The sequence below is a fragment of the Haemaphysalis longicornis genome, unplaced genomic scaffold (assembly GCF_048455015.1).
Source record: "Haemaphysalis longicornis isolate Haplotype H1 unplaced genomic scaffold, Haemaphysalis longicornis Haplotype H1 scaffold_2, whole genome shotgun sequence".
Lineage (NCBI taxonomy): Eukaryota > Metazoa > Arthropoda > Arachnida > Ixodida > Ixodidae > Haemaphysalis > Haemaphysalis longicornis.
The window spans coordinates 81,703,633-81,716,571 of NW_027526295.1; positions in this window are offsets into that span (position 1 = coordinate 81,703,633).

Below are 12,939 nucleotides of genomic sequence, written 5' to 3' on the forward strand. Positions count from 1 at the left end.
TGCGTGCTTCCCGGGGTCATCCACGTGGTACGCCTAAAGCCTTACTACGCCATATCATGTACTCTGTATTGTTTGTAAAAGTGTTTTCTTTAGCGTCTGGTCGAAGCAGTGTTAGAGAGGGTACTCTAGTGAACCACGACTTATCATTTGTTTCCGTATGTTTTTTCCAGCGGCTGACCTGGGCAGGCTATCTTATGTTGTCTACTAAGCGAAGCGCGTGCTTTCTTCTTTTGTATCCCGCACGGGCTCTCTAGTGTTGGGAGAAAAAAGTGTTCGGTTAAAGTCATTTCTAAGAGCGCTCTTGCATAACCGAAAAGGTTCTTCTAAACCGGTGTTACAAATAACTCGGTGACTAAAAAACATGCGTGCAAGTAACGCCGTTGAATTCAATTCGCCGATGCATAGCTGTGCGCGTCACTTTGTTGACTGCTTCTTCGCCGTTTCTGCATTGCTTGAATTTTACAAGCGAAGCATGTGCTGCCTGACTTGCGGAATTAGTAGCGTTCACCTAAAACCCGCCTTTCTTCCTCATCATTTGCAGCTGCCCCTCCGCGTTGACATCTGGCTCAATCGAATTGAATTGTGTAATTAGGTAACACAAGAGATTTCTGTTGGGCCGTGCGCTCGGTGAGGAAATCCCTGATGTAGGCAAATGTTCTCTGCCCCATGTCGAGGCGGGACACTTGCTCAAGGATAGCTGCATGCTTGACGCGATCAAATGCACTTTGTAAATCTAGGCCCAGGACCGCTCGGTTGTCTAGAGAGGGACGCGCGATCCTACAGCGGCTCGGGCACCAGGGACAAGGAACGCAGGACGGCGCGGAGCGAGCCTCGCTCCCGCGGGACCTGCTCCGCAACCTCCACGTGCCACCCATCCCCCGGCACATGCATCCTGAGCACAATCAGGAACGACGGCTCGCCAGAGCCAAGGCACTCACGGCGACACACGCGATGGACACCGGAGCATACTACGTGGACGTAGCCAAGTACCCGGACCGGCCCAACACGTACGCCGCGGCAGTGGTAGCAGCCACCACCGGGGCGCTGTACACGGCCGGCAGCGTCAGGGCCAAGAGCACGGACCAGGCCGAAGAGATGGCGATCGCATTAGCCCTTACGAACCCAGAGTGCACCACAGTCATCAGTGACGCTAGACAGGCGATCTCGCACTACGCTACGAATAGTGTCTCCCTCAGTGTTGTGAGGGTGTGCGGGGCCCTACACCCCAGACGATCATCGGTGACTATTAAGTGGTTCCCGGCGCACGCCGGCCCGTTGAGCACGGGCGAGAACCGCAACGAGGAGGCGGACCGGGCGGCACGCGCGTTCACCAGCGGCGGCGCGAGCTCGAGCCCCCAACTTGCGGCGGAGGAAGACGACGAGGTGGTGCCACTCACCACCCACAAGGACACCCTGGAGTGGTACCGGACTAACTGCCGGACGCTACCCCCACCCCACCCTAAGCTGACGCGACGCGAAGCAGTGGTGTTTAGGCAGCTGCAAACACGTGCGCTGATGACGCCAGTAATAGCTAAACACATATGCCCGGAGGTGTACCCCAGTGATGTGTGTGTGATGTGCAAGAAGGACAGGGCCACGGCGGCCCACATCCTGTGGGACTGCAGAAGACACCCGAGCGAGGCCAGTGCAGCAGAGACGTTCCCGCCGTACCTTGTCAGTGCGGCGGCGTGCAAAGACTACGTCATACAACACATGGCCGTCCAGCAAGTGTCGGACGCCCTCGAGCTTCAACGCCCGAAAGTGTCACCCCCACCCGGGGGTAGGCATGAGTAGGTGACGGAAGCCGAGTGGCCGGCTGACACGACGTGAGGCCGCGTCGTGTTTGCAGGACAAATAATGATGTTTTCTCTCTCTCTCTCTGTTGGGCGATCGCTAAAACTTCGCTCTAATCGCAAAACAAACTGCAAACAGGTTCGCTTCAATAAAATATTTTTTTCTAAAAGAAACTCGCTTCCGTCTTCAGAGTGAGACGCTAGGACCTCATTCAGGTTGTTTCTAGTTTGATTCGCTTACCAAGCTCCTGTTTAGGCGTCGCAAAACGCCCCAAGGAGAGCTAAGAATTCGGAAGGATGCAAACAAAACAACCAAACGATAAAATGAATTGTGCCTACAGACTAACTGCTGCTGGCCTTTCACAACTAACGTTCAACAGGACTTCTACATCTGTCACCACCAGGTCTCATTAAACAACAGAATAAGTATCGCGTCGATTGTCGTTCGGCGTTGCACAAAAATGTCCTCGAGCAAACCCAGTAAAGTTGCGGAGGCTCAAAGCGAGCATGGAGCCCAGTAGCAAGCATTTGGTACATTCTCTTATTTTTAGGATGGGAAATACGAAGAGAAGAGAAAAAAATACAAAAGGTATTCAGAATGGTCATTCGCATAATTTTGTAACTTTTTGGCGAGTATAGGGGACATCTCACTTCAAAGCAATAATCCATCTTGAGCTAAAACTCCACCTTGCGAACGGTGACGTAGGAGAGTTGTCTGACTTTATAGGGCGTAAACGAGAAGGCTGGCTTCTACTCTCAATTCCAAATGCCTAAGGCAGGGGTGAATTCTGATGTTGATCACCCTACTTAAACGAGGACTTCGGGGCTTCACTTGAGGATAGCACATTGCAAACTAATGCTTATTTTTGTTCCATAACAAAACTAATTTGTATTTAACATTCCTTGCTTGTATTTTATATGAATAGTTTCAGCGTACGAATAAACCACTTACACAGCATACGAGAATAAGTCATAATCTTCGTCTTATCTGCCTGTGTCCTTATTCGTTAGCTGAAACTAGAAATACCATATAATGGGCGCATGAAGAGAAGAGCACACCGTCTCTAGGTGAAACCCTCTCGCCTGCGGAAAGCATTGCAGGTAACCGAAGTTAAGCACAATAAACCTTGTGAGAGGCCCCAACGCTCGTACGTCTCTGAAAAAATCCACAGTTTTTTAATGCGTAGGAGCCGGATGTACTGAAGGTGTATGCTGCTGTCATACACTTTCTTCTCCAGGGACAATGGTAGGCCGCCGTACAATATTTGAGAATGCCTGCCGAATGTGCTTTTCTGCGTGACGCTGCGTGACGCGAAAACCCACTGGCTGCACAAACTCGGGGTGGGACACAGAACGAATTCCTCAAGCCCTTAAAAGGGCGAGGGTAGTTGTCATTTAGACGCGATTGATGCACTCAGCTTCGAAATTTTAGGACCGACCTTTTTTGTGAATATGTTATTATAATAGCGTTCACTCAACGTCCTCTTTCAGCGTTAGATTAGAAAGTTGGAACAAAGTATGTTCAATTAAGTGATACAAGGGAACATTAAGCGGTAAAGATGAGCAAATGTGCAAGACAAACTTAAGAATGAACAGCAAACTAAATGTCCCGAAAACATAGTCTGTGTGAAATAACGACCGAGAAACATACCAAAAACTAGAACTAACGAAAGAAAAAAACGAGAGCGTGCATTAAACTGTACATGTTGTACATACTGAGACAACGATGTGGTGATGTATCTGTACTTGGTGGGGGAGGGAACTCTATGAACAGATAAAAACACTAAAAAATGATAAAAAGGCATAGCATCGCTTCAGAAAATGTGCGCATCATGTTTGGAATTACTAGCAGTGGAGCACAATAGGCACCTGTCCCCTTTTAAGCACTGCCATTTCACTTTAGGTCACTTCGCTATTTCTGTTTGTTATATTCCCAATTAAAAGAACTCGCATTTTTAAATACGATGTGCATAAACTCAAGTGTGTTACTTCTAAACACTTTTTTACATTTTTATCCTGTTTCAGTTTATGGTTTGTAAGTTCTTGTGTTTCACACCCATGCTACACAGGTCACGAATAATTTGAAACATTGCAAGTGTGTGGGGACAGTTGGATTGTCTTTTTTTGGTCTCGAACGGGAGAAAGGAGACATAAGCGTATATATCATTCCAAACTATTATTTTTCTTGTTGCAACAAGCGAGAAGTTTGGTTATAACACCATTTTTTTTATTACAGGGAAACGGTGATTTCAAAGTAAGTTGCTTTCAAGCAATTATGCTAAGGTGTGCATGACTGAAAAACAAACAAAATACAATCATTGGTATGAAAATGCTTTAGTCACATTAGTAACAAGAGCGACAAAGTGTGAAATAAAAAACGCCCTTGTGTAGAATTTCGTGTAATGGCGTCACAGTACAGGTTTCACACCGTAACACAGTTCGTAGTGAACAGGGCTAATGAGTTACTAAAACACACAATCACAAACACTGTACACCAAATGGACACTAGGTGCTAGGTTACGACAAAAGTGCTAGGTTATAACCAAAATCACTATAGGTTGTATGAAGTAACTTTAGGCTTCCAATGAAATACCCGACAGGTTTTTGAGTAACGTTGAATACAGCAGCGCCAAAGCAGCGGCAAGATTAAAGATTATCCTAGCAAGCAAAATATATTCTAAGGAGACGGAAGACCCTGCACAAGTCGGATCCAGTTCAAATGGTCTTGATTTTATCAAACCGTCAGTTGACTCAAGGGTTCAGCCACTCGTGAGGTTGATTATGTACAGATGATGATTTTAATGGGTATGCACAGATGAGGGATTGGTCCTACCGACTGACGGCGATTGGCCACAGCATATGTTTCCCAAAGCCCCAGTAATGTTGACTGCGCTTACACCTGCACACAATATCCCCCTCGGCTGGAAGCGGCCTCCTTGTCGCAGCGAGTCACGATTTACGCTGGTTGTAACATTTCATGCGAGGGACGTGCACTATTTCAGTTCCTCGCCGTCGGCGGTCAGTAGGGGCAGCTGCCAGAGACACGCGATAGTTTACAGGAGAGTCTGCTCAATACGATGTACGGACCAATGTACCTATGCAAAAACTTCTCGCATAGACCGGGGAGCGCAGTGGCGTCCGCAGTAATACTTCGTCCCCAGGACGGAAGTGAACGGAGTGGTGAGTAGACTCGTACTGGCTTTTGTGTTCTTGCTGTGTGACTTCAGTGTGAAGGAGGGCCAGGTGACGGCAGTGGTTAAGCCGAGAGACGAACACGCCAGAACACGGGGCGGAAAGGGAGTCCGGGGCAGAAAAGAAAGCAGTGTCAATGATAAAACAGGGGGAGCGTCCAAAAACCAATAAGAAAGGTGAGTAGCCAGTGATGCGCTGGATAGCTGAATTGTAGACGAATGTAACAAAAGGAAGAATGCCATACCAGTTAGTGTGATACGGCCTAATATAAATGGATAGCATGTCGGAGAAAGTACGATGAAATCGTTCGGTGATGCCGTTGGTTTGAGGAGGTAACTAGTGGTAGTTTTATGCACAGTATTTGTTGCTCGAAGCACTTCAGCCAGAATTTGGGATAGGAACGCCTTGCCGCTGTCGCTCAAACGGATGCGAGGCGCACCGCGGCGCAAGATGATGTTGTGAAGTACAAAATCGGCAATTTCTTGAGCGCAGCTAGATCGCAGAGGTGATGTTTCCGCGTAATTGGTCAAATGGTCGACCGCCGTTGCAATCCAGCGGTAGCCTGTGGGTGTGCGTGGCAGTGGTCCATACAGATCAATGCCCACCGTATCAAAAGGCGAAGGCGGACAGGTAACTGGTTGTAACGGACCAGCTGGGGAAGACGTACTGCGTTTCCTGTTTTGGAATTTAACACACGATGAAATGTATTTTACCACACTTGTAGACAACCGAAGCCAGAAAAAAAGACTACGGATTCGCTCGTACGTTCTTTCAAAACCAATGTGTCCAGCGGTCGCGTCATCGTGGAACGCCTCTAAAATGACTGGCCTGAGCATCCTAGGCAAAACAGTGACGCATCGACTACCTGCAGGGTGATGGCTGTAACGGCAGAGAACTCCCCTTACAAGCTGAAAGTTCTTCAGCTGCCGGCGTAAGCGGCTGTTGGCTGTCGTCCGGTGCCTTTAATTCTTTCTATGATTCGGCCACAATAATTATCGTCGCCTTTCCAGGCCGGTAAGTTGAGTGTGTCTTCAACCATGACGTAAGGAATGGGTGCGATGGGTAGGACAGGCTGCGTCGATGCGGAGACAGGGGCCGGCGATTTGGACAACGGGCAACGTGAAAGGGTGTCCGCATCGAAGTGCTTCTTGCCGGACTTGTATGTAACAGTAAACCTGTACTGCTGCAGACGAAGAACACAACAGCCAAGGCGTCCTGAAAGGTTCTTGAGTGTCGATAGCCAGCACAACGCATGCTGATTGGTAACGACAGTGAAATGCCTGCCGTATAAGTAATGGCGAAACTTTTCAGTTGCCCAAACAACGCCGAGGCACTACTTTTCTGGTATGCTGTAGTTTTGTTCTGGCGCCGTAAGGGAAGCACTGGGATATGCAACCACTCGCTTCTTGTGTTGGGCATCTAGTTGCAGCATGACGGCAGCAATGTCTTGCGAACTGGCGTCCGTGTGTACGATCATTGAAACACTGTCGTTTAATTGGAAAGGGCGGGGCTCGATGTGAGGGCGTCTTTGAGGGCCTAAAAAGCCCGTTCGCAATCCTCTGTCCAAACGAAAGGGACGCCAAGGCGTAGAAGGTGATGTAGTGGGGACGCAACTGTTGTGAAATTTCGTATAAATCTGCGGAAGTATGATCCGAGTCTGATGAAGCTGCGGAGTTGTTCTTTCTGCTGTTGTGGGCGGGGAAAAATTGAAACTGCCGAAATCTTCGCTGGGTCAGGTTGCATTCCTTTTTTTCTGACGACGTGTCCTAATACTTCAATATATTTGCTGGCGAAAGTGCATTTCTTTGTGTTTATATGCAGTCCCGCATTGGAAAGAGAACTGAGTACTTTGTCCAGACGGCGTAAGTGTTGGTCAAATGTACTTGAGAATAAAAGTGTCGTAAAGGTAGCAGAGACATTGTGTCCACTTAAGACCACGAAGCATGGTCTCAATCATTCATTCAAACGTGGCAGGCGCATTACACAGCCCAAATGGCATCATGTTGAACTCGAAAAGCCAGTATGGGGTGACAAACGCTGTCTTCTCTTTGTCATCCTCGTGCATTGGGATGTGCCAATATCCCGAGCGTAAGTCAAGACTTGAGAAGTCCTCCGCTCCTTGGAGACTGTCCAAACCATCGTTGATGCGAGGTAGCGGATAAACGGCTTCCGGAGTGATCCTATTTAGTGCACAGTAGTCGACACAAAAGCGAACTCACGCATCGTTCTTCTCGACTAACACAACTGGCCATGACCAAGAGCTCGACAATGGGCGGATAACGTCACGCTTGCACATCTCAGTGGCCTGCTCTTCAATAATTTTCCTTTCGTGTGAAGTGATGTGGTATGGTCGCCGGCGTACAATCGCTGAGCCATCTGTCTCAATTAGGTGGGCGGTCGCAGTCGTCTGTTTTAGTGTTAGAAACCACGTAAAAGGATGCAAGATGCTCCGCCAGTACCGTGAGCAGCTGTTCTGTTTGCTCAGATGTAAGGTCGGGGCTGATAGTTGCAGCGATACTGGACATACCACCCGAAGTAGCAAGGTCACACGCACGCGAAGGTGGTACTACGTTGGAACGGACAGAAACAGGCTCTCTGTCAACCACAGCAGTGACGGCTATGCTTTTAGGCAACAAAATTGACTCTCTGGTGGTGTTCCCAGCGGCCAGAGCTGCAGATCCTTGTGAAAAACAGACGAGACATGTGGACATAGCAGATCCTCGGGGAAGCATACGGCTTGACTGAGACGCTACCTCATCGCCTGCGAAAATGCTGTTCCAGGACACCAAAAGAACCTGTTCACAACCCAAAGGCAAAAAATAGTCAGTGCGTAAGGTTAAGCGCTGCTGTCGTGATTTTGGTGCAGGGGAAGGCTCTGTGCTGGAAATGTGAATGGCTGCTTGGCGACAGGAAATAACCGCAGAAGCTGAAGAAAGACTACAGGCGCGGACTGCAGGTCATCGACGCCAGCTCCTCTTTAATGATTCCCGGCAAAGCAGTCGCGAGGCTGAGCGCACCGGCCACCATGAGAGCACGGCGGGCCTTGCTTTTGGAGTTCCTCGCGAATGATATTGCGTACAAGAGCACGAAGCTTCGACTCAAGAGGAAGACGAGCTCATTTCTCCCGTGGCTGCAGGCGAATCGCTTGTAGCTCGTCGAGACGCTGACACGTGGTGCTGACGTCATCCACAGAAGTAGGATTTTGCAGGGAAATCTAGGTAAAGGCGAACTCTGCGATGCCCTTGAGTAGATGGCGAACTTTGTGAGCCTCTGACATGTCTGGGTTCACCCGACGGGAGAGAGCTAGGACATCCTCAATACAAGACGCAAAACTCTCGACTTGACGTTGCCAGCGGGCGTTTAGTTTTCTCTTTGCCTCATCTGAACGCGCAGATGGTGTGCCAAATATCTGGCGGATCTTCTCAGTGAAGGAGGCCCATCTAGTTATGGTATGCTCAATATTATGGTACCAGGTCTTTGCAACTTCATTCAGGGAGAGACCTAAGTTCTGTGACTTGAACTTCTCATCCGACTCGTTAAATTGGCTGACTCGGTGGAACTGGTCAAGCCACTCCTCGACGTCTTCGCCACGAAGCCCAGCGAAGCCGGGAGGGTCGCGCTGGCGGCAAGTCACCATCCATGCTGGCGAGGCAGGAGCGGCGGCATTCGGCGCGCCTTCTTGGTCCATTGGATGGGGTGGCGGTTGCACAAGGCGGTCGGAACGGAGCTCCAAGGGTGCAGCTAGGTCAGGGAGAGGTCAGGGTTGAAAGAAACACCCTCAACAACTAGTAACGAGACGGAAGACCCTGCACAAGTCAGCACCAGTTCCAGTGGTCTTGGTTTTATCAAACCGTCAGTGACTTAACGGATCCAGCCACTCGTGACGATGATTATGTACAGATGATAATTATAATGGGTATGCACAGAAGAGTGATTGGTCGTAACGACTGACGGCGATTGGCCACAGCATATAAGTGTCCCACAGCGCAATAATGTCCTAGTAATGTTGACCGCGTAGGTAAATAGTGGGGCCTTCAACTGAACGAGAAAACAAACCATAGAAGTGATCCTACTGTATTTTATTCCTTACAAAATTACTACAAAAATATATTTCAGTAGCAACACTGTTTCATGGAGCACTCATAATTTTTCTTCTTGTAAAATATATTTTATGCTTTGTACGAGCACAAATATTGTAAATATGAGGATTTCAGTCATAATTCAGTGAATTACGTCTCTTTGGTGTCCAGTATCGGACATTGCATTTCAGCAGGTGTATTTGTGGTGCCCGTAATAATGTTCACACTACCAAAAGCATTGTTGGGATACTTGACTTTTTTTTAACCGCCGCTATCTGTGTCTTTTTCTTCAGTTCAGCACGTCGGGCTGCAAACCAAAGGACCACAGAAAAAGAGAACAGAAGGTGAGTGAATATAGTTGTCACAAAAAATCACAGCATACAAAGAATGCTTCTTTAATGACAAAGACAGTATTCAAAGTTTTATTCATGGAAAGCATTCAAAGCATCAAGTCAAACTCAAAGTTCAAAGCCCCAAGGAACTCTTGACGATGCCTTTCTTCTTATGAAAGCCGTTGTTTTAATTTTGGATTGTCCTGCATGCCTGTCTGAAGACGTTTGTTAGAGTACGCAAACTAGACTTTTTACTATGGATTGGGTTTTTCAACGACCTTTTTATACAAAATTCAATGGAAGCTAATAATTGAAACAGCGCTATGCGCTTTGTTCAATGAATTTGTTTTACCGTATACCTACTGAATGTTACCTGTGCGCACTGCTATGTGGACATCTACGGATTTTGTCAGCACCTGTAACAAGAGGGAAAGCTGCTCACGCGTGTGCTTAGTATTCAGACTTTACCTTTTCCGAGGTGCATACTTGGCGACCGCTGATCTTCCACTAGTATGTTTTTCAGTGCCAGCCTTTGAACAATTCTTTTTGAAGATTTTGCCAGTTGAAAGAATCAGTGAAATTGTTTTGTTGGTGTTGTAGCGTGCGGAATCATTTGGTCGCCTAGATCTGAGATGAACTTTCGTGTAGATGGGTCAGTGCTGTCTTAACGGTTGGTGGTGGCACCCCGCTGAATGTAAAATCTTTTCTTTGTTCTCGCTGGAGCGTGAAACGCGCGACTAAATCTTCGTCCTAATGCCTGTAAACGTCAGGTTACTACGAATATATTTCTTCAATATTAAACGCTACAGTCCTATAATGGTTTACTTCACGAGGGCCGAGAAGATTTTTACAATGCTTTTCTGCGACTATTTCTTCACATCAGGTCATTAGAGCGTCTAGCACAGTTTTAGCTGGCTGTGCCAACCCAAACAAACGCAACTATATGCTGCAGGCAATACAGAATAATTGCACAGCACCACTGGCAAACACATGAGGAGGGGGGTGTCAGTCCCGTCTATCATTTCCTGTGGGGGAAAATAACTCTCCTTCGCTCGAAGGAGTATTGCTACTTATTTGCATGTTGCAAATTAATTTGTAATCTACTGCGGCGTCAATGTCTGCTCTCCTAACCAGGATCCGATATTTTGCAATGCTCGTTTTAAACAAAAAGCAGATCATAACAAAGGGGATGTAGGTATATATTACCGCATTTATAAATTTCCTACTTACTACTTCAAATATTTTTTTACCTACAGTTTTGGGTTTTTTACTAATTTTGTTCAGTATGTTTTCCTTTCGTGTTCATCTTCTCCTAAAAAAGCCGACATTTGCCACTATGCATGACTAATTTAGTAGCAACTAACTTCAGCAAAAGGGAAATTCTTCGATTTTAGGGCAAATCTATTTTCAATTGGCACCGTAACATCGCATCCGAACAGCTATTATGAATCCAATTCCCGCTTTTGTTGGATCACGCGAAATACAAGTTCCATCAACAATAAAAACGACTGTAGTGAACGTAGTGCGCTGGAAATTTGGGTTAAAAGTGCAGTGACGTCTCATAAGTTAATGTGTCGCCTCGAAAGATGTTGTTTTGCGGGGTAAGGATGGTAGTTCCATTCGCACTTTTCATAAGGTGGCAGTTTTTCTTGTACATTGGTCACTACCAGCGTCATGTGCCTGCCATTATACTGAGCATGGAGACGAAGTATACAGAAGCAAAAAATTTTGCATTTACTACCGTTGGAGGCACATACATATAAATATTGCTTAGCATAAACCATACCATTCAGTTTATATATACTAGTATCCTCGTCGTAACAGAGCTTGTTGGCATCGCGGTCGAAGCTTTTCTACCCCGTTCCCACTCAGCGACAGCTGCAAAGATTCGCGACGTTATTCTTTGGTACACAGATGAAGAACTGCTTTCATACTTGAGCGGGAAAGGTGTCAACTCTGTCAAAAGACAAGTCCTTCAGGACCGGGACAAAAGCGGTGTAGTGGCTGAGCGTCGTCGAAATACCGGCCTTTTATAGTGCCCAAGCTGCTCTGCATCATAAAAGCACATATTTCTTGGGTTGTGCAGTTACCCCGTTGAGGAATATTCTAAAACAGCCACCCCGTAGAATAAATGAAAAAGGAGCGGTCTTGTTCAAAGAACTGCAAGGGGCAATTGCGATGAAAAGCATCTCCGTAAGCCCGCCCTCTAAAAAAACTACATCACAACCTCGATGTGCGAACTGTGATGGACGACATCCTACAACCTTTGCGGCGCACCGAAGAAAAGATGCATGACGTGAAAGATAAGAAAGAAAGAAAATAAATAAAAAATGTGATCGCGAAATGACTGACTGACTGCAACGGCTTACTTCCACGAATGCTTTGCTCTGTGGACAGCCAGTGCACTCGCCATTTGTACAAGTGCGGCACGCACACACATACTTGGCTGGCGCCGCATCTTTTCAAAGTGCTACGAGTTGTGCCGCGCCTCCGCCAGATGGCGCCACGGGTCCCGCGACTGAGAGAAGACGCAGTGAAACATCCCCCTCGCGAGGGGCACGATCAAATGCAGAGCATTTCCGGGGGCGCACGACGTAAAGTAGTTTGCGTTACGTTAATGTTGTTGCACTTGTGGCAACTGCTGACGAGAGAGTGCTCGTCAGCAGTAATTTGAATGAGTCAACGATATAAGGCCCGTTCGTAGCGTCCCATTCTGTGTCGGCTTTGTGGCGCAGTGGGTAGAGCACCATGTACATTGCGTTCCGCTCGCAGGGTCGAGGAATCGAAACCGGGCGTCGGATAGAATTTTTTTTATATAGTAGGGAGGGGACGGTGCGGACTACGTCAACGCGGGTGACATCGTGAGTTACTGAAATGCTCTGCGTTTAAAATTACATTATCTCCGCTGGCGTTTCGAAGCGGCGTCTCGTTGGCGAACCGCATCCGGATCCGCTTGGCGACGTTAGCGTGCCGAAGCGGCTTCGCTTTCTCCCAGTGTGGGATCCGCTGCTCGGCGCTGGCGTTTCGAAGCGGTTTCACTTTCGCCAGTTCGCTGACAGAATTGTTAGCGTCTATTCAGTTCATCGGAGACGCAGGAACTGAGGGAGCGGCGCGTGGAGAGGAGGAAAGGAGGAGCAGCGCGCGCGCTTTCGCACAGCTGGTGGGGGAGAGGGGCAGAGGAGGAGCAGTGCGCGCGCTAAATAGCACAGTTGGCGTGGAGATAGGGAGAGGAGGAGAGCGGCGTTATCGCACAGCTGGTGTGGATATGGGGAGAGGTGCGGACAACGGACGGACGCAGGACATAGCCCCGAGCAAGAGATGCTTTGCATCTAAAAAAATGAAGGGTAAGAGGGCACATGAAAGATAATTTGCAGCGCTTAAGGCTGTTACCACCGTCATAAAACCTTGAAGTAGCTTTACCTGAAGTTGCCGCTACCATGGCTCTGGAACCTCTCTTAACAGACTCCTGCCACCTACCTTGGGCATCATTTATGATTGCGAGACTATGCCTGCAGTACGGTCGCCTTTCAGTGTCCTTCAACA